The following is a 19,653-nucleotide window of genomic DNA, read 5'->3' on the forward strand; positions in this document are numbered from 1 at the left end:
GCATGAAATTTTAGCGAATGGGAACCGACGGCCTTATTCGTAGCATGAAATTTTGTAGCATTCAATGCATACATTGTAGACAAGATCCTTAGTGTGCATTTTAATTTCGCAAAACTTGGCTCTTGCGAAATTCGCGAAATTAAAATGCATGCGAACATTCCTCGTTTTACAGTATACAGTAATTGTGAAATGAAGACTTTTTTTTCTGTATAAAAAAAGACTCTTTAGAAGCAAAGATTGGGCAAAGTGATGGGATCAGTGCTTTAAAATGATGAGAGTGAGTGAGGTAAGGATGATGTCATCGATGAACAAGATGACATAATTGCCATCTTCAGCCATATTTTACAATAAGGCCAAAAAAAAAATTGTTGCATTGGCGTAACCCGCCCGACCCTAAAAATTCCGCCGACCCCATGTTTTTTTATTATTTTTTTTGCTATCGATATCAAATATCTTGTTGATTGCGATCGCGATCGCACAAACCCGGAAGTGGAAACGGCTCTGGGGATATCGGATGTACGAGGGATCAGAGATCTAGCGCCTCGCATAAGCCTTCCTTGATCAGTACGTCATCTGTTTCCAACACGGACACGTACTCTAACAAGATTTATTCAGTGTATACGTAGCATTCAGACTGCGATGTATTGTGCACAGTTTTGCCATAGGTTTCTTATGTGGAGAACTTACACGAATCTGTATATGTGGGACTGTAATAGAGATCGCCGTGTGCGATGAAAAGATCGTACATATGGGTCAATTTGCATCTATCTTATCTAAGTAAAAATAGTAAAATATGAAGTGAAAACATTCAGGATAGGGATTTCAACATCTTTAAATTCTGTGAAGGGGTATAATTCCAGTAATATCGGCCTCATAAATGATTTGTAGAATAGATGAACACAGCACATTCGGTGCAGCAGTTGTAACTGTTTACTGAGCTGAGCACGAGTTTACACGTAAAATGCAGGTAGCAAAAAAAAAAAAAAAAAAAAAAAAAATCCGCCCGACCGACCCTATTTGAAAATCTCATGTTACGCCAATGCAACAATTTTTTTTTTTTGGCCTAATTGGTGTGCAGTTTCTTTATCAGTCTTGATTAACATTTATTACAACACACCATGCGACAACATCCAATGATCAGCTTTCATTTAGCGGCTGTCACAGCCCAACTCATTGTCAACCTCTTCAAGATTGTTTTGTTGCCCTTTGGTCAAGAGCAAATATTAAGTGATTGAATTCCACTTATTTAAGGCATTGTCTCTTTATATTCAGTTTTTTCAGAGTTCATCTAAAGTTGTTGGTTGAGAAAGATATGGGCATGAAGGTGCAGCTGATGCCATAGGTTATGGGAACCATAATGCACTTATCTTACTCAACTGACGAAATGTTGTGTATGTGCATGTGTTTGCTTGTGTGTGCATCTTTGTTGGATGGGGGTGATTTAAGTGAGTATTCGAGAAACTGTCCCACTGGAATATGATATTTTTTTCCAACAACATATTCACTGAGTTGCTTTTCTCACTAGAGAGACAAAAAATAGAGACAGACGAACAGAAAATCAAAATAGAAAGTGAGGAGACAAGATGTGACTTGGAGACACAACCAATATTTCTCTGTGGTGTACATGTATCTTAAAAAGGGAAACAGCCTGTAAGCCAACAAGACATGATTATAGGTAGATAATTATTCAATGACGTCAGCTTGCCACAGTCACCAGTATTTCATAATCTCAAAAATATCTTAATATTCAAATTCATGAAATTTGGTGATGGATATATCTTGATATCTTTGAATTATATTTGTTAGGCTTCAAATGACTTGCTTTTGTACAATCATCAGCCACGAACACGTACACATACACATACATGTACATACTTCACCACAAATCCACAACTTCCATGAAAATATTGTCACAATGTTTTTTTTTTTATACATATATTTATGTCATGCTTGAGAATGCAATGAAAGCTTCTTTATCTGCTTCATGTGAATAATGCATTGATGGATACTACATAATGAAACTTTTTTTTACACTGCATCTGGTGAAGATATGAACGTATTGTATTGCATTCTATTCAGTGCAGAGCACAGAGTCTGTATCTGCTGAACCAGAAAAAATTAATCCATAAGGTAGAGTGTATTCCTTTCTGATTATGCATCAAAGTGTGATTGTAAAACTCATGCTGTGCCCAGGACTTTTTGTAGCTTTAGGTTGGCAGTGCCATTTTTGTTAGAGTTCAGATAATTCCTCCAATGGTAATTCAGCCAGCCCATTCATGTGTAAAAACTGTGCCTTACTCCAACAGGGTTATGGTGACACACTAGGGTTAAGAGATGATCTAGGTTATCTCTATTTTGGGGGAATTACATGTACAGTTTCTAGATGTATGTACCAGTTGTTGGAGAAAGCACTGACATTAGATTTGCAAACAAACAATGAAACCACAGCAAGGGTAAAGAAAGTCAGGAACCTTGAGCTAAAAGTTATACTTTTACTACGTACTTAAGTGCGTGTCTAACAATTGCATGTCTACGGAATTTCATTTCACAGTTGGTCAAGGTACAGGTGTGTACAATTGGAACAATACTGCTTGCAAAATAGTGCAGATGCTTAATAGAGTCCTTTGATATCTACCTATTAATCTGTCGATGTATTTGCCAGCTGCCTAATTTGCTATAGATATTAGATATACAGTGTAGCTGCAGCAGATTGTATGACTATAATAGAACTCAAGAGCTCGTAAAGCCATTGCTGCAATATCAATTATGAGGATAATTTCACAGTTCTAATCGTTTGTCTGCAGCTAAAAGCAATGTGCAGATTCAGAATATGTTCTTGAATAAGAGTACAGTCACATACAATGTGACACAGTATTAACATCTGATATTTTTCTTCCCCCTGAAAAAATCTTGACAGTGACTGGAAATAGTGTCTATCTTCCACGTCACTATAAATGGGTTTAAAACATTTCATTAAAAATTGATATCCCATTAAGTGACACATATTGTGACAAATGTCAGAACTGAAAGTAGCACACCATTTTTAGGAGGCTTGATCAGGAGATCATTGCCATCATGTGAGACGAACAAAGCGAGTCTAGGATATAAAGTTGACCTCCACTCTGCTGTGTATGCATGAATGCACAGAGGTTAAATCTGCTCAGTCCAAGCAGAAACATTAACCTCCATTCCTCTTCATGCCAGAAGAGCCATCTGAAAAGCTTTCATCAGATGTAGCATACAGTATTCCTTACTGTACTAGTAAGTCGGTCCTTTCTCAGTGTCTAGGTGCTGTATTCTGAGATGCAGGTGATCATGGTGTGCCTCAAAGATAATACATACAAACTTGCCTAAGTCAAATCTATTCGGACTGAAGAAATAGCTTTGACTTGAGAGAAAATTCAACTTATGAGGGATTAAAATCAATGGAACATAAAGAAAAGAGGACTTGAAAAGACCTTTGACTTAGGTGATTATTTGATTTATGTGAGGTCGACTAAAGCAAGTTTGACTGTATTTGTGTTTACCCTTTTGAGCTCCACTTCTTGCTGTCTTTTTATACCTACTGTATCTCTGTGATATCCATGCATGTCGATCAGTCATCTATAACATCTGTCACAATCTTAAAAAAAAAAAAACACACCACAATGTCTGAAAAAACCCCACAACATTGTATAAGCTGAAATGGAAATTTATCTATCGCCTGAACACACTTTATTCCAAGCTTTGCAGATGGTGATGTACAAGGTAAATTTCAGAAACAAGTCATGGAAATCAGTTGATGATGAGAGAAGGAAACAATGTGTGTCAAACTGTCCTTTGTTTATGTCGTACAATGTGTAGCTTCATTCATCATTGGCCTTCGGCATGGCTCACGCTCACATCAAAAGAACGCCGTTCTTCCCCCGAACGTGACTCTCCTGCCTGAGAGCCGTCCGACCGACCTCGTGTCGCACCGTGTCCACCGCAAAATGGCTGCATTTCCTGTTTGCATGGCTAATAATAAATACCTCGCCAGTGGGAGGTCACTGCATCTAATAAACTCCCCCGTTGGATGATGAGAAACCTTTCAGATTGTGGACAGAAGCCACTCGTGTCAATGCTCTGTAACCCATTCAATACTAGTTTGACATAATAAATGCAACCAGGTTGGACATTATCAATTCATGAGGAATAGAGGGGGTCAGTAACTTGCTGGCCAATTCTTGCCAGAGAGCACATTTTTTTTTAATGCAATTGTCAAGAGTGCAGAAAATTTAGCCACCGTGTGGTTTGGTTTGTTTTGTTTTGGTTTGGTTTGGTTTGGTTTGGTTTGATTTATTTCTGCATTATCTTTCTCCAAGTACAATGACATTTCAATACAAATTGATACAGAGAATGCAAAGAGCAAAATAAAAAGTAAAACAAAAAAAAGTCAACATGGGATTTGTCAATTTCATAACATCTTCCCTAATACATAATGAATTTAAAGCAACCTGGTAATGCATACTGTAGTGATATGTGAAAAAAGGAGAAATCAATACAGAGGACTATCATCATAAGCAGAACTTGACGTGGCTGAGGCCCTATCATTTATGATTACATTACAACACCAATAAGCCTACACGCCTAATCAAATTAACTCTTATAAAGTACACATTTTCCTAAAGAATAAAGGTTGCATGCTTATTCAAAGAAAGACATACTGGGTACATGCACCATCATTGACTTTATATAAAAGTGTATTTGTATGCAAGTGTATTTCGTCAGATTGGTTCGTGATAATTTGTGTGTGTGTGTGTGTGTGTGTGTGTGTGTGGAAATGATAGAATGATTTGTGTGAAGAAAATGCCCCTTAAATTGGCAATTTTACATGTATAATAGTGCAAATGAGAATCTGTGAATTGGTTTACCTTATCTTAATTTGGTTATTGTATCAACGAATTGTACATGATATCGGAGTGTAAGTAAGATGAAGAATTACTTTGTACAAAATTTCCATCTTCATGTTATATTTTTGGGGAAAAGAAGACATTTCCTGAAGCAACTTGAGAGACTGCCATCATAACATAGAAAGCTGTCACTTCAGAATTAGCACACACTAAAATGTATGCTCTTCCGCAGGGGGTTCAGACAATGTCCTTATACTGTACATGTGTGCAATGCTTGTACAAAACTCCTCTATTAACTGCCAACGGCGGTAAGCTCCTTACCAATCTCAAGAGTGATCTTGGAGGAGCCACGCATACGAGGCAACGAGAGTCACCAAAAATGAGCTCAAATGAGCTGCTAAGGATGCACAAGGTGTCTAGAAAAAAAAAGGAGTTGCTGTGCACCACTCCCCCAGTGGACAAGAAAGAAAGATTTTTTGTTTCTATGGCTTCCACTAGTCTTACACAAGAGGCCTGTAAACCTTGCAAGGAATTTGTGATGTTTTATGGGCAGCACTTGTTTCTGTGCTCATTGTGACTGCTCGACAGTCATTTTTGCGCTGTAATTGCCAGCCTTTTTTCCTTTTTTCTTTTTCTGTAGGTTCAGAAGTTGTCAGTTTCAGCATGCAGTTGATGCTGTGCAAGTGCCTCACACATGAGACACTCGGCTATACACAGAAGTGCATGTAATGGTGACTGTTGTACGTGTAGATCCCAGCTATTACATTGCAAGATAGACTGTGCAATGTGGAGAATTAAAATATGAATTATTTGCAGCTGGATTTCAATACACATTGTCAAACTAACCCTTTGGAATGAGTGACAGTAAGTCATGCCAAGACTAAAATCTGATAAATACAAATCACTAACCTTGAATTGATATATGAGACAACTTCAAGGATATTCACAAGGGTCCCCATCTTTGCTACAATGTACAAGTACTCTTTATTATCATCCCTTTCATCTTTTATTTTCATGCATCCTCCTGTGTTGCCATGGTGATGTCATTCCCATCTGATCAAGTTTTTTCCCCGTCTGACATTTCCGTAAGCAACCTTTCAACACTGTTCAGTGCGTGACTGGAGACAGTGTTTGTCTGATTTGTGGAGAGTGCATCCTCACCATTTATGTCAACATGCAAATCATCCAGAAGTTTTTATGAGCCATCAAATCCATCCCTTCCCCTCCCTCTCCCTGCGGAGCAAGCAAAATATTCTGTCAGCACGTTTTACCCTTTATCTGACATTTTATGTGCGAATGACATGTATTCAGTATGGAGTGGAACCTGGATAATAAGAATTGTCCGCAACAAAAATGCAACTTAATATTAAAAAAAAACATTTTTAAAGCCATATTGTATGTTGTACATGACAGCGTCGGCTGAGAATGATAAGGGCGTTAAGTTGCCACTAAACCCATAGTGTTTAAGACAACTTAACGCCCTTCTCATTCTCAACAGACGACAGTCACTTAATTTACTTTAGTAAATTATCTTTTGGAATGGAGCAACTGGGAATTATGAAATGCTATAAAAAAAAAAAATTTTTAATGTGTGAATTTTTTAAAGTAGGAATTGTTACACTTGTAGGTATTAAATCTATTTGGGCATGTGAAGCATATTATATACATGTTTACTATACATAAATGAATGATCTGATAGGGATAACTATAATTTGTGGTGACTTATCTTTATACCAAGATCATGAGACATGGCATGAAATCACTTTTCATATCTACATTTTTTTTTTCATTTAGCAGGGGATATGTTGTACCACTGCAAACTTATGCATGAATATAATATGCATGTGTATTAACTTAAAGAAGTGTTCACTACAGTGGTTTGGCATGCGCTGAAGATTGTTCCCTGTTAGAAATAAAAAGAGAATCAAAAACGAATTTGAGCATTGCTTGGGAGGGCAGAGCGCCTTTCCTCTGGAGGCTGGAGGTTGAAAGATGGCACCCCCGGCCTTCCACCGGATTTTCACATTCATGTCACGCATAACCAGATCTCCATCTTGGAGAGTCGGTGGCAGTAATCAAATCTAGCCTCCCCCCTAGGTGTCGAGGGCCAGTGTACACAAGCTACTGTGGGGTCGTTGCGGGCGAGGGTGATGGGAGGTTCTCACTATACCTGAGTGGGATACCTCAAGTAAATATACCAAGCCCCAACAAGGGAGGAGGGAGATGGAGAAAAAAAAATACAGAGTAAGAAAGAATTAAAGAAGAAAAAGATGCTCACCTCAATTTCCACTGTGGAGGAGAAAATGGCATCTGCTTGACCAGTTCTGACAGGTGTAGGGCTTGCGTGTAACCAGATTAGAAGAGTGGCACGCATCACAGGATTTAAAGAAACAAAAGGGCAGGACGAGAGGGAAAAAAGAGGTCATCCTCTCTATTGCGATCATTTTGTGAGGTGTACGATGACAGAGGTGGGAATTCCATTTGCATCTAGATTACTGCAGATGGGGAGGTATTGATGATGTACCTCTTTGTAAAGAAGATGTACAATCTATGTCTGGGACTGAAATAGCAAAGAAAATTTGTCGTAGAATTTGCGTATAAGATAGAATTGGAGTTTCACTCAGCTTTAATGGATACATATTGGTGTTCATGATGGATGTATTAGAAAGTTATGTTTGATGTTTTGTTTTTTAATGGACCAGTTTATGATGCATTCATGCAAAATAGTTTATCTTCTTACTGGTGTACCTACACTAATGATGAGCTATCCAGTTATCATACACCTATTGTATCCATATCGGTGCTTAGAATATGATTTGCATAAGCCTCAGGCCAACTATGTGGATGTCAAAAGCAAACCATTGTATATGATGAAGGCCACAGGTGTATGTATGTATGTAATTTAGATATGTAAGGATAAAGTGATCTTTGCCAGGAATTTTGTAGGGCTGGCTGCTGCCTCACAGTTCGCATGGTACGGTCCGTGCGCGGGAGCACTTAACTGCCTGAAACAAGTGCGATCCGTGATCTAATTGTGCGGCCATAATTGGCTGCCGAACTCAATTAGAAGATCACAAGTAGCTCTCGGGGAGCATAATGCGTCCTCATACCTAAATTTAGCATTCTCAAATCTTTGAAGCTTGAATTTGATGGTGGAAAATCATGAAACAAAAATAAAGTCAGTACTTCACTGTCCTGTTATTGTCTGTGACAGAAGATGCCATGTGACTTCTGAGCAGTGTAAACTTGGTCATGAAAAATGCTTACTGCTGGTTTTTCTTCTAACTGTAACTTACAAAAAATCATCCCTTTGAATAGAAAAAAAAAATGCTTTATTTGAATTAAAAAAAGCACCCTTGGATGTTAAAGGGTGTGTACAGTTCTGGTCGAGGTGAGGATTAAGCTTTTAACATTTTGTGAGATATTCAGAAACCACTCTATGAGATATCAAAGAGCATGCAATTCTAAAAGGTATCAAAAGTTTATTTGATGAAAATTGGTTTTGAAATGGCTGAGATATCCAAAAACAAGGTGAAACAAAGAGATCCTAATAAAGTTGTGGCATGTCACCTTTTATTATTATCACTTTTTTTGATGTCTCAGCCATTTCAAAACCAATTTTCATCAAATAAACGTTGAATCCTTTTTAAAATTACATGCTCTTTCATATTTCATAAGAGGTTTCTCATTATCTCACTTAGAAATGTTCAAAACATGAATCCCTTACTGTACCTCAACCAGTACTGTACAGTCCCTTTAATAAGAATATGTTGTAATAATTTCTATTTCAATCATCCGTAGGAAATGATGGTAATTCTTTGTTAATTTTCCCTGATCTCATAATAAAAAGAATATTTGCATTATGAAGCACAAACTAACTTCCCAAGAAGCCTTTTAAAAAAGGGGGGGGTGGGAATGGGGCTATGACTGCACCAGGGTTTTCATACCAGCAGAGCAATATCCTTGATGATGTAATTTCTAAATTGCCTTTACCCCACAAACCCAGGAAAACCCCGCAAATACCAGATTCAGTGTAAATGCTGATTTACATGATTTGTATATGAAGTTAGCAGCAAGGTGGTTTTAATTCTTCTCAACGGTAGTGTAGTGTTTCATTGTGAATATGAAAATGACAAAGTCAACCTAACTGGGAATCTAAGCACTAATATATGTCATGTCAAAATGATAGGTAATGTCTAGAGGTAAAAGTAAATTGCTCTGGGTTTATGTGTAGATGATATGGTTTGTGTGTTTGTGTTTGTGTATGCCACTAGAATTTTGTTGTGATATCCCCAAGTTCACTGTAGTTCTGAAGGAATTTAGATGAGATGGAAGTTGATAATATGGTGTTTGTGTTTGTGTGTGTACATGTCATTAGAATTTTGATGTGAAACCCCAAGTAATCATAGAAGAAGTTAAATGAAAAGGAAATTGTTTGATTATGACAGCAGAAAGCTTTCTGTTATTGCAAGTCATTTTTCAATAGTGCTGCAGCTTGACTTCAGTCCATTTTAATCATACTCATGAAGTACTTCTGTATGGAATGAAAAGAAACAAAGGAGTTCTGTTTACTCAAATTTATGTTAAAAGTTGTCAGTTGAAAGCATTTCAAAAAAACAAATGTACAATGTTTGTTACCATTGGCAGCTGATGTTGATGAATTCAATTTTGGTGTGACTGAAGTTTCATAAAAAACAATATATGCACAGTATTCTCATTTCAGTTTAATTTGAACACTGGAATTGCATTACTCTTCTCTCTATGAAAATAAAATTTCCATTTCCTTCCTGAATTGAGGAGCATATCTTTTTCCCCCCTCACAACTTGGTGCCATATGGTGGGTTTTTGTACAGGTTGTTTTATAAGTCAAGAGATGGGGAGAACTGGCCATACGCACTGAAATGTTTTTTTCCCCCGCTGCTCTAGGCAAGGGTTTGCTGACGCAGGCATTCTGTCGGGCGGACTTGCGTCACTCTCAAAACAGCGTACTGTACGCTAGAGAGCATCGTCCACCTAAGTCTCTTCACCCTACCCCCTCCCTCTGGGGCCCCAATGCCCGTCCCCACCCCACCCCACCCCATCACCCCATTACCACTCTACCACCCTTGCAGTCAGCCCTGTGTGCTGTCACATGAAATAGATTGTGCATCGCATATTTCTGAATCAATAACTGATGGTGTGGAATACAATGTAAGATACCCAACTTGACTGACAAGCACTCACACTAAGGAACTGAAGTATGCGTGCATAATGATCATAAATGCATCATGTGATCAAAATAACCACCAGTACTGCCAGTTAGGATGGACTCTACAAATCCTTTGACTTTATATATTTTCAAAACATATGTTCATATCTTATCCTGAAAGCAGCAATGGAGAAATGTAGAGTTGTAACTTGAGTCATTTTTTTTAATCATTATTCTGCAACCAGACTAGTAGAAGATGATGGAATACACCAAACCACCATTTGGAGGAATACCATCAATGTGTTTCTAAATCATAAGGAATGCCATTCTTTTTTTTTTTTTTTTTTGGGGGGGGGGGGGGGGTCAGTGATTGATTCTTGGAATTATCTTGCTAGATATTAATGTAGAATTCTGGTGGTGACACATAACATAATGAGCCCCTTTCTGCCTTTTCCCCCTAAAGGTTCTTGAATAAAACAGTACATTCATGAGAAAGTCCACCTTTGTGGGGGATGTTGAAGAATCATCCTGCTTAAGTGGGAAGCCACAATTCAATCTATGCCATCTTTCCATATGACTCATGTCTAAGGAAAACAATACAGCATGGTATGTCATCCTACAGGGCAGGACACTTTCTGCCTATCTGTCAGCTTTTCCCATGACTAGCATGCTCTCACCTCCACACACCAAATGATAGCCCTGCCTTATGGGAGAGCTTCTTTTTTTTCTCCATCACTCTCTCTCCTTCGTCATCACCAGAGCTGGCTAAGAATAGACGTGTGGAGCGGAGGAAGAGCGAGATTGTGATATTGAAAAAGATTTACCGCATCCAAAGAATAATGGGATGGCAAGGGGACAAGTGGGTCTTTAGATGTGTGTGTGTGTGTGTGTGTGTGTGTGTGTGTGTGTGTGTGTGTGTGTTTGTCGGGGCAATGGTAAGAGTGTAGTACAAAAATTGTCGGCCGCTGGTTGGTTTGTGTGTGTCGTGAGTGCGTGCAGACTGGTATGTTTGTGTTTGTAGGTTGTTTTTTTGGTTTTTTTTTTGGTGACGTTCCAGGTTTCGGAGTGCCATGATTTGATTTTCTCCCGCGCTTGAATGATGATGTAACAACCATATGGTACGCTCGCCACCAACATCTCCCACTTTTTAGTGGAAACCTTTGCCAAAATTGTGCTACCTCCATGCTAGTAGATTTGGAATACACAGTCTGTACATGTACAAAGTGTTCATCAGATAGTATCAAACTATTTGCCGCATTTTTGTGTCCAGGAATGTCATATTTTCTACTAATAGTTCCTGTTACATTGAGATTAAATTTCATTTGTGACTAACTTGTTGTTTGATATGCTAGAACCCTGGGTGTCAAGTAAAAGACCTTTACTGATATCCATACTGTACCTGTGCTATGACTCTGATATGAAACATTGATGTACTTAGAGTATAACATAGTATTCACTTTCATTGCATCCATCCTATGTGCTCCCTCTTTGTTCTTGAGAGTACTGCATTTTTGATTGAGGCTGTAATCACTGACAGCTAATGGAGTTCTCAACTGAATACTTCTTTATTGCGATGGCTAGTATGAAATGGAGAAAGATTACCCCCCCCCCCCCCTTCCCCCACAAAAAAAAAAAAAAAGAAATAGTGGATAATTCAGACCTTTCCTCAGAGTAATGAAACTGGAAACTTCTATATGATAAAGGAGGGGAAAACATTTACATTTACTGTGAATTTATTTGGACCACAAAAGAAACCCACTGTTATTCTCAGTAGAAAAGGGGGAGCATATTCCCGAGTGACATGCAGGTCAGTTTTTCATTTCTTTTTGAAAGCTCTGAGATCTATTACCCTATGATGCCGTACACAATATCAAGAGACTTTATTCTTCAACCATGCACAATTTCAGGATTTGTACAACCTTAAAACATGCTAAACACATCAATTTTTTCTTTCAATCACCAATTCTCAATCCTGTCAGTTTTTCTGTTTTACTTTTTTTTTTTTGTCAGAGAACTATTAATCACTGAGTCTTGACTAAATGGAGCTATATGCCATAGTACCATATGGAGGTTATGGTAAGCTTGATGTTTGCACAAAATTATAAAACAAACAAACTAACCCACTCATGTGCCTGTGAATATGTGTAAGGAGCTGATTTAAATCTTATTTTTAAAATATTTCTCCAGTTCGATAATTTCTACGTTACTCCATCTCCTCAGATATCTTTCATTTTGGGTGGTCAAACAGCCTATTCTAGGCTAATGAGTTAGCTCACGTGGCAACACACTGACAATATGAAATAATAGAACACCATTTTAGTATTAAGTTACTCGACAGCAAGAAAATTTATGACAAATTCTTTTGAAATAGAAATATGCTGAAGATGAGGTACATGTAGATTGAATTGCAGCGATATGCTGTATCTCCGTATTAGCCATAGTGAATAATTGCTGAATGCTGGCATATGCCAAGTATATTTGTGTTTGCACTGACACTTGAGACATACAGTGTCTCGAAGCAATTTGTTTTTCAATATCTCCAGTGGATATGGTCATAGATTGTTTGGACAACTGCACATAATAAAATTCAACTATGAATATCATTCGTGCATGGTGTTTGTCCAGGGGGACGAAACCCTCCGGCCTACTGTAATAGAAACATCTAAGTGGACAAAGGGAAATTTTCTGTTGTTTGATAATGTGAAATGTCAAATGTTCATGATCAGTAAAGTATGAAGTACCTCTCAATGGCCCAGATTAGATGAAGAGAAATAATAGAAGAAGAAGAAGCAGGAGGAGGAGGAGGAGGAGGAGAAGAAGAAGAAGAAGAAGAAGAAGAAGAAGAAGAAGAAGCAGGAGGAGGAGGAGGAGGAGAAGAAGAAGAAGAAGAAGAAGAAGAAGAAGAAGAGGAAGAAGAAGAAGAAGGAGAAGAAGAAAGTTCCAGAGACTGATAAGATGATGTCCGTTGCGATTTTGATTCTAGGTTTATTCATTTATTTGGAAATACCTTGAGGAAATGCTGATGTAGACTTCCAAGCATGAAGATAATCACCATGAGTCGATGCCCAAATGCAAAAAAAAAAATGCAAGATTTTTGTATGATCCAAAAAGAATTAACATTTCTTTATTTTTTCTAGTAGTGTTTTGTTTATAAGGAGAAAAAAAACTTGTAAATCCAATTCAGTGTTTGTCTCTCAAGAAAGATTACACTCTGTTGAGTGCAGAAACCCAGAGCACATTCTGGAATTCAGTTACTTAACCCTCTGCCCCATTTTCTGGCTCATAACTGGTTGTGCCAAGTATTATGTCACCCTCCGCGTGCAAATTCCTGCTATCTGAATCCGGATAAATCTGCACAATAAATTGCCTGGGATGGCTGCATGCATGGTCCCTTTATCTGTGCTTGTCAGCACTTCTCAACGAGCTGATAATAATTCTGGGTCAATTGATAGTCACTGACAATCAAAACTCTCACGCGTGAGGTGTGAATGTTTGAGTCGCAGAGGCCTACAATTTGTAGCTGGTTTCCTGCTGTAGTTTGGAGTGGCTCTTTGCAATCATCCATTTAGAAAGTCCAATTTGAAATCTAATGACCAAGTTCACCTGTCAATGAAAGAACTCAGGATGACTTCATAATATTATGTGAATATACACTTTTGTAAAGACGGGAAGAAGAAAGATGATATTCAAAAACCACTTGAAGAAGCTTCTGGACTAATAAACACTTACAATATACTTCCTAATCACTTCTTCTTCTGTTTTTGATTTACAAATGATTAGTGATTTTAACCATTACAACACTATCAAATGGGTCTATTTCAACCAGAGAGTCAATGTTTAAAGGACAAGTTCACCTTCATAAACATAAGGATTGAGAGAATGCAACAGTATTAGTAGAACACATCAGTGAAAGTTTGAGGAAAATTGGACAATCGATGCAAAAGTTATGAATTTTTGAAATTTTTGTGTTGGAACCGCTGGATGAGGAGACTACTACAGCTTGTGAGTCATATGCGTACAACAGTATAAAGAAAATGTAAAAGAAAATTCAACATATTTTCACTTTTCTCGCATAATAAAAGAGCACTTGACTTGCCTCTTTCTAAAAGGAGGGGGAATAATATTACCCATAACATTTGTCGGTAACGAGTCAGGGGAATGTGTACTTTTTTTCAAAAGATGGAATTTTGTGAAATTCTCTTTATATTTTCCTTATATTGTTGTACGCATGTGACATCTAAGTTATTCATACACTGCAGTAGTCTTCTCATCCAGCGGTTACTGCACAAAAACTTCAAAAATTCATAACTTTTGAACGGATTGTCTGATTTTCCTCAAACTTTCAATGATGTGTTCTACTAATATTGCTACATTCTCTCAATCCTTATGTTTATGAAGGTGAACTTGTCATTTAATTAAAAATTGTGAAAGATACTTGTAGTTTGTATGCTGAGACATCTTTCTACAATATCAATCTCCTATCAAAATAATTGTTTTATGGAAAGAAAAGCGAATGTTTTATGGTTTTAAAAATTTAACAGGAGCAATCATTTACATTTATTGAAGAATGTGAAAGGCTGTTTTCTAGAAGAACTCTTGAATTGCAACAACGCTGAATATACCAAGAAAAACATCATCGGCAAGACTCTTCAACTACTCTCCCTCTTCACAGGGGAAGCAAATCAACAAGATCAGGATCGTCATATTTTGTCAGTGGAATTGTGCCGTAGATGAAATGGGATTCTGGTGTAAATGCAGAAGCTATCTAAGGTAGATGTAGACATAATATGTGTTCATCAACAACACAAAATCAGTAGACGGGAACTGCTTATAAATAAATAAAGCCAACATCTGCAGAATGTGTGATAGATCACATGGAACTTTGACCTTCATGTAATTAATTCCGTGTCGCCTTAACCGGCTGTAACGTCTTGTTGAGAACATTCTCGAGGCTGGGAAGCTACTTGTCTTTTTTTCTTGGGTATAGTGTTTCATGAGAACAACTTCATCACAGCCTTTGCCTATTTCATGCTTTTTGGGGGATGATGTTAATTACGTGTAATGTTTGCCGGTCTGTCCAGTCAGTGTTGATTGCCAAATAATTGATGGAAAATGATATTCTTGTGATATTTTTATGATATTCTTGGTGGTTTTGTTGTAGCACAGTATTGAGCTTTTGGAAAAAAAAAAACATGTTTTAACAGCGATTCAGGAGAGCATATGAGCAATAAACAATATACATTTAAGTACATGTAAGTTGGTACTTGTAAGCATTCAATGTTGTAAATACTTCAAGCACAAACTTTATCACATTCATTCAGAAGGCAATACCTTTTTACTGGTTTCTGTTTGACAAAGAAATTTTAAAAAGTAAATGTTGAAAGAGGGCTTTACAGTGTATCTTTTCAAATGCTTACCAGTACCAAAGGAACATGCCCACGCAAAGAAAATTTTTTCAAGACTAGTAATCCAATATTGTGTGAGGTTGAGGGATGGTGATAATGAAGTGATTGGTAATAAATATACCAAATAACACATGCACTGAGGTACACCACACCCACAAAAGATAACAAAGAGGAATAAATTGTTTGCTTTGAAAATAAATGTATTCCTGTATTCCTATTTTTAGCTGCTTACACTTACAGCTGGTTTATTCACATTTTCCTGTCTATCTGGTGTGTGGCAGGCAATCATTAGGACCACCTTGGCATATCTAATTGTCCATCATGTAAATGGGGCAGGAGTGGACGTTGGACTGGCCTCCCTCCAAATGTCAAGGAGTCATCTCTGTTGATGTTTTTAGACCATGCCGCATCGATCTCTCTTAATGGACTGCGTAAAGATCCTATGCCAGTCCCTTGCTTGTTGACAGAATCTACAATCCTATCCTCTTTTCCATCTACATGAAAAATTATAAGGGGAAAAAAAAGCAGCTGGGCCGCATAGCACATAGGCAATAATTTTTGTGAAGAAATATAAAGGAAAAGCACAGCAGGTATGTAATATATTGTTTTTTTTTCATAAACAGAATGAAGGAATATAAAGGTAAAAAGCAACTCATGGAAGCAGTGGATAATCTCCCCATGGTTTGAATTGAGATTTACAAATGTGGAGTGACGCACAAGCTGCAATAACTCCTGATTTGGAATATGAGCTTGTTCTGGGCTGTGGGAATATGTCAGTATCAGTCAAGATAGATGTGACAACCTCATCAAATGCGTGGAGATAAAACATTGAGTTAGGATGAGAAAATAACTCCCCTCCAATTTTTTCTTCGTATTATTTTGTGTGGCTTCAATATGATTCAGTTTGGCATCAATATGTATGGGTTCCTCGAGGCTAGACCACCAGGGGGTTTTATTTTGTAACATGAAACGTTTTCATTGATAGATTGCAATGTGGATAGATGTACATGTACATTGTATGTGTTTGCTTGGTTGATTGAGGCTTAAGGGTTGATGGTTGGTTTGATGTATGTTTGAATGTTTCATGTTGAGTGTTGAATGGGTGGGGGGTGTGGAGAAATGAATGTTTGTGACCCACGATGGTACTTTTGGAATTGTATAAAAATGTGACACAGCAAATTTGCAGCATGTTTGAGCTGAGAATACAACATTCTTCATCAAAATCATCATCATTATCTGTATCAGTCTATTCACCAGTTTCCTTAACTAGAAAAAAAAAATCCCTAGTCATGATTAGATGAAGTTACAATCATGTCATTGAAAGAGAGGAGCATTAGACTCAATCTGCAGTGGGCCAGGTCAGGCTGCCCTGGGCTTAGAGAAGGACAACCTAATGACTGTATATCACTGTAGACAATCCATCCTCGCCTATCCCACCCTGACGCAAGCAATATCGATCAGTACAAAAAAAAAGGCAAGTAAATATTGTATAATTAATGTCAAAGTGTGACAATGTATTAATGACATGTTATGATGGTGATCATCTCAAGAGTTTTGGAGTCATTAGGCTGGCAAAACGGTAGGTCCTACCACTTGTAAAAAGAATCATTTGAATAATTACAGTGCAAGACATGGATGAAAAATGGACACAACTCGAGATTTAGGCAAATAGAATAGTGCAAGTATTGATCTCAGGTATTGTACTTCTTGGTCTTACCACATGATCACTGGAGAGACTAAATTTATGCTGATTTCGTGTTCTCATGGTAATTTCATAGATTTGTAGCCATGCTTCAACATGGCATGTTGCTTGATTTTTAATCAAACGTGCACAACTGAGCATGGCACAAGCTCTCCAGAAAACTGCATACCGTATTACAAGTGAACATTAGGTTGAATGTGTGTTTTTGTATTTTTTTGAACTCGCTCACCAGTAGATCTTTGACAAATGACATATATACAGCAAAACAGGACACACACACACACACACACACACACACACACACGCTGTACACACACCTGTGGGGCTCCTTGTGACAAAAACTTTTGATCACATAAATCAGATTTGTGGGTTGACTTAGTTAATATGTTAGGATTTTGTATTTGATATTATATGTGCAGTGTAAATGACTGATTTTTATCTGGTGATGATATCCGTGGGTTGACTAAATTCATGTTAGGATTTTGTATTTGATGTTGTTTGAGCAGTGTAAATGCTTGATTTTTGCCTGGCGATATTTGTTAGTACTAGAAGTGTTGTGCTGAAAAATTTTACCCCTTCCACAATGTGTCCCTATTTCATTGCAAGGACTTGATGGGGACAACAATTATCGCCAGAATCCAAGTTCACAATTCAAGTCCCCGTAGGCACATAAAGAAATGAAGACAGATTCAAAACACGACACAATGGCATGTTTCAGTAGAAAGAGATAACTGTGTTAGGTACGGTGAGGGAGTTTTGGCAGTAAACATGTACACTCTGCTGGCATTGTGTCTGCCTTTTCTAAATAACAAAATGCTTCATTTGAGAGTGTCATCTTCCAAGTATTAAAGACATCACCTTTTCAAAAGATGTTGAGAGGTGTGTTGTTGTTGTAATATGATGCTTTTTCCAGAGTTCTACCATGACTCTTGTACACTGCTAGAGTATGTGCTGCTTCTAATGACCATTTTTATCACCACTGTTGTTTTCCTGTGTTCTCCCGAGTTTAAGGAGGGGAAAATTCTTTGACAAAACCTCCAAAAAAAAAGTCATTCTCAACATGAAAACTCCTCCAGTTTTTTACTGAGAGTCTTCATTACTCTAAACATTTGCTACATTAGCTCTGATGCAAGAAATAAATAAATAAAAACCTGAAGGTTTCTGGAAAAACTGCATGCCCAGCTAACTCATTCAATCATTACCAGCATGCTATTCAGTTTGCGCAAAAGAAGATCTGAAGCATGTAAAGAAACACCACAAATATGGATAGAAAATTCCGATATGGCTGCCTTCATGTTTGATTATTGCATGCTGAAAAAAGAGCCGATATGGAAGTCAAGTGATCCAAATCATAATTTTCCTCCATTGTTAATACAAAACACAATGTGAAGTTTCATGGGAAGTTAGAAAAATCCACTCTGAAGTTTGTACACTCTGGTGGAATTTGATGTATTTGCTCAGACAACCTTTAACCTAAACTTTGCAATTTCTTCCAACTTTCTGAATTTTTCAGCCTAGTAAGATTAAAGGCCCTATAACTTGCAAAATCGTCGGGAAGTCCCAATTCGCGAAAATTTAAACTCACTCAATTTAAGGCGTATACAGTATCCTTCCAGGTTGAGTATGTGATGTAGCAATGCAGCGCTCCCAGACAAAGGAGATGTGACACAGTCATAGGTTTTCACTGGCCTTGGCCAGGCTTGTGTAAGAGTTGTTTACATGCCTGGATATGAAATCGCACTGATCCTGAATGATAAGCGTTAAACATGTCTCAATTGTTCACTGTTGCTGGTAAAACAATGAATTACTGCACAAGTGACATTTTTTTTTCTTTTTATCAAGCATCTTGGGGAAGGATGATTCTGTACCTGTCTGAAATGTTCCTAAATGTGTATTTAAAAGCTAAAGTCATTAGAAGCACAATTACTGGACCCTCCTTCCATTTTCTATTTCCTACCTTCATCTGTTTTGGAGAGACCAGCAGATCATATTTCATTTGATAATCCTACTTCTGCACATAAATTTGTGCTGGTACGATAAAAGAATTCATTGGATGCAGGTGTTTTTAATAGTATCAGTCCCTATCTATCTCAAAATTCAGATAGTCAGAAGTACACTCTAACTGTGCTGCATGAAAGGTGTGCGTTATAAACACACCATGACATATTGCAGTTGTAGCTTCTGGGTTAATTCTGTGATGATTAGTAACCTACTTGCATGCAAACTCAATAACATTTTGAGGATTTGGTAGTGAAAGGGTTAATTCTTATAAAATTGAAGGTTTGTTTATGGTTTATGATATACTATATATTAAATAACATAAGTCTTTGTGTGCATTAAAGGGATAGTATAGTGTTGGTGGAGATGAGAATTGGGCTTTTAAACTTTTTGCGAGATACCAAGAAAACACTTAGGAAATAGTACAGAGCATACCATTACAAGAGGAATTCAAAGTTTATGTGATGAAAATTGGGTTTGGAATGACTG

General features: G+C 37.5%; 1 protein-coding gene across 1 annotated transcript in view; it reads left to right on the top strand.

Annotated features, from left to right (window-relative positions):
* The window catches only part of LOC139724199 (uncharacterized), a 130,190-nt gene that overhangs the window by 39,158 nt on the left and 71,379 nt on the right, over positions 1-19,653 (top strand). The window lies entirely within an intron of this gene.

Source organism: Diadema antillarum, unplaced genomic scaffold (assembly GCF_040938485.1).
Source record: "Diadema antillarum isolate AM-2024a unplaced genomic scaffold, OU_Dant_1.0 scf00000208, whole genome shotgun sequence".
Classification (NCBI taxonomy): domain Eukaryota; kingdom Metazoa; phylum Echinodermata; class Echinoidea; order Diadematoida; family Diadematidae; genus Diadema; species Diadema antillarum.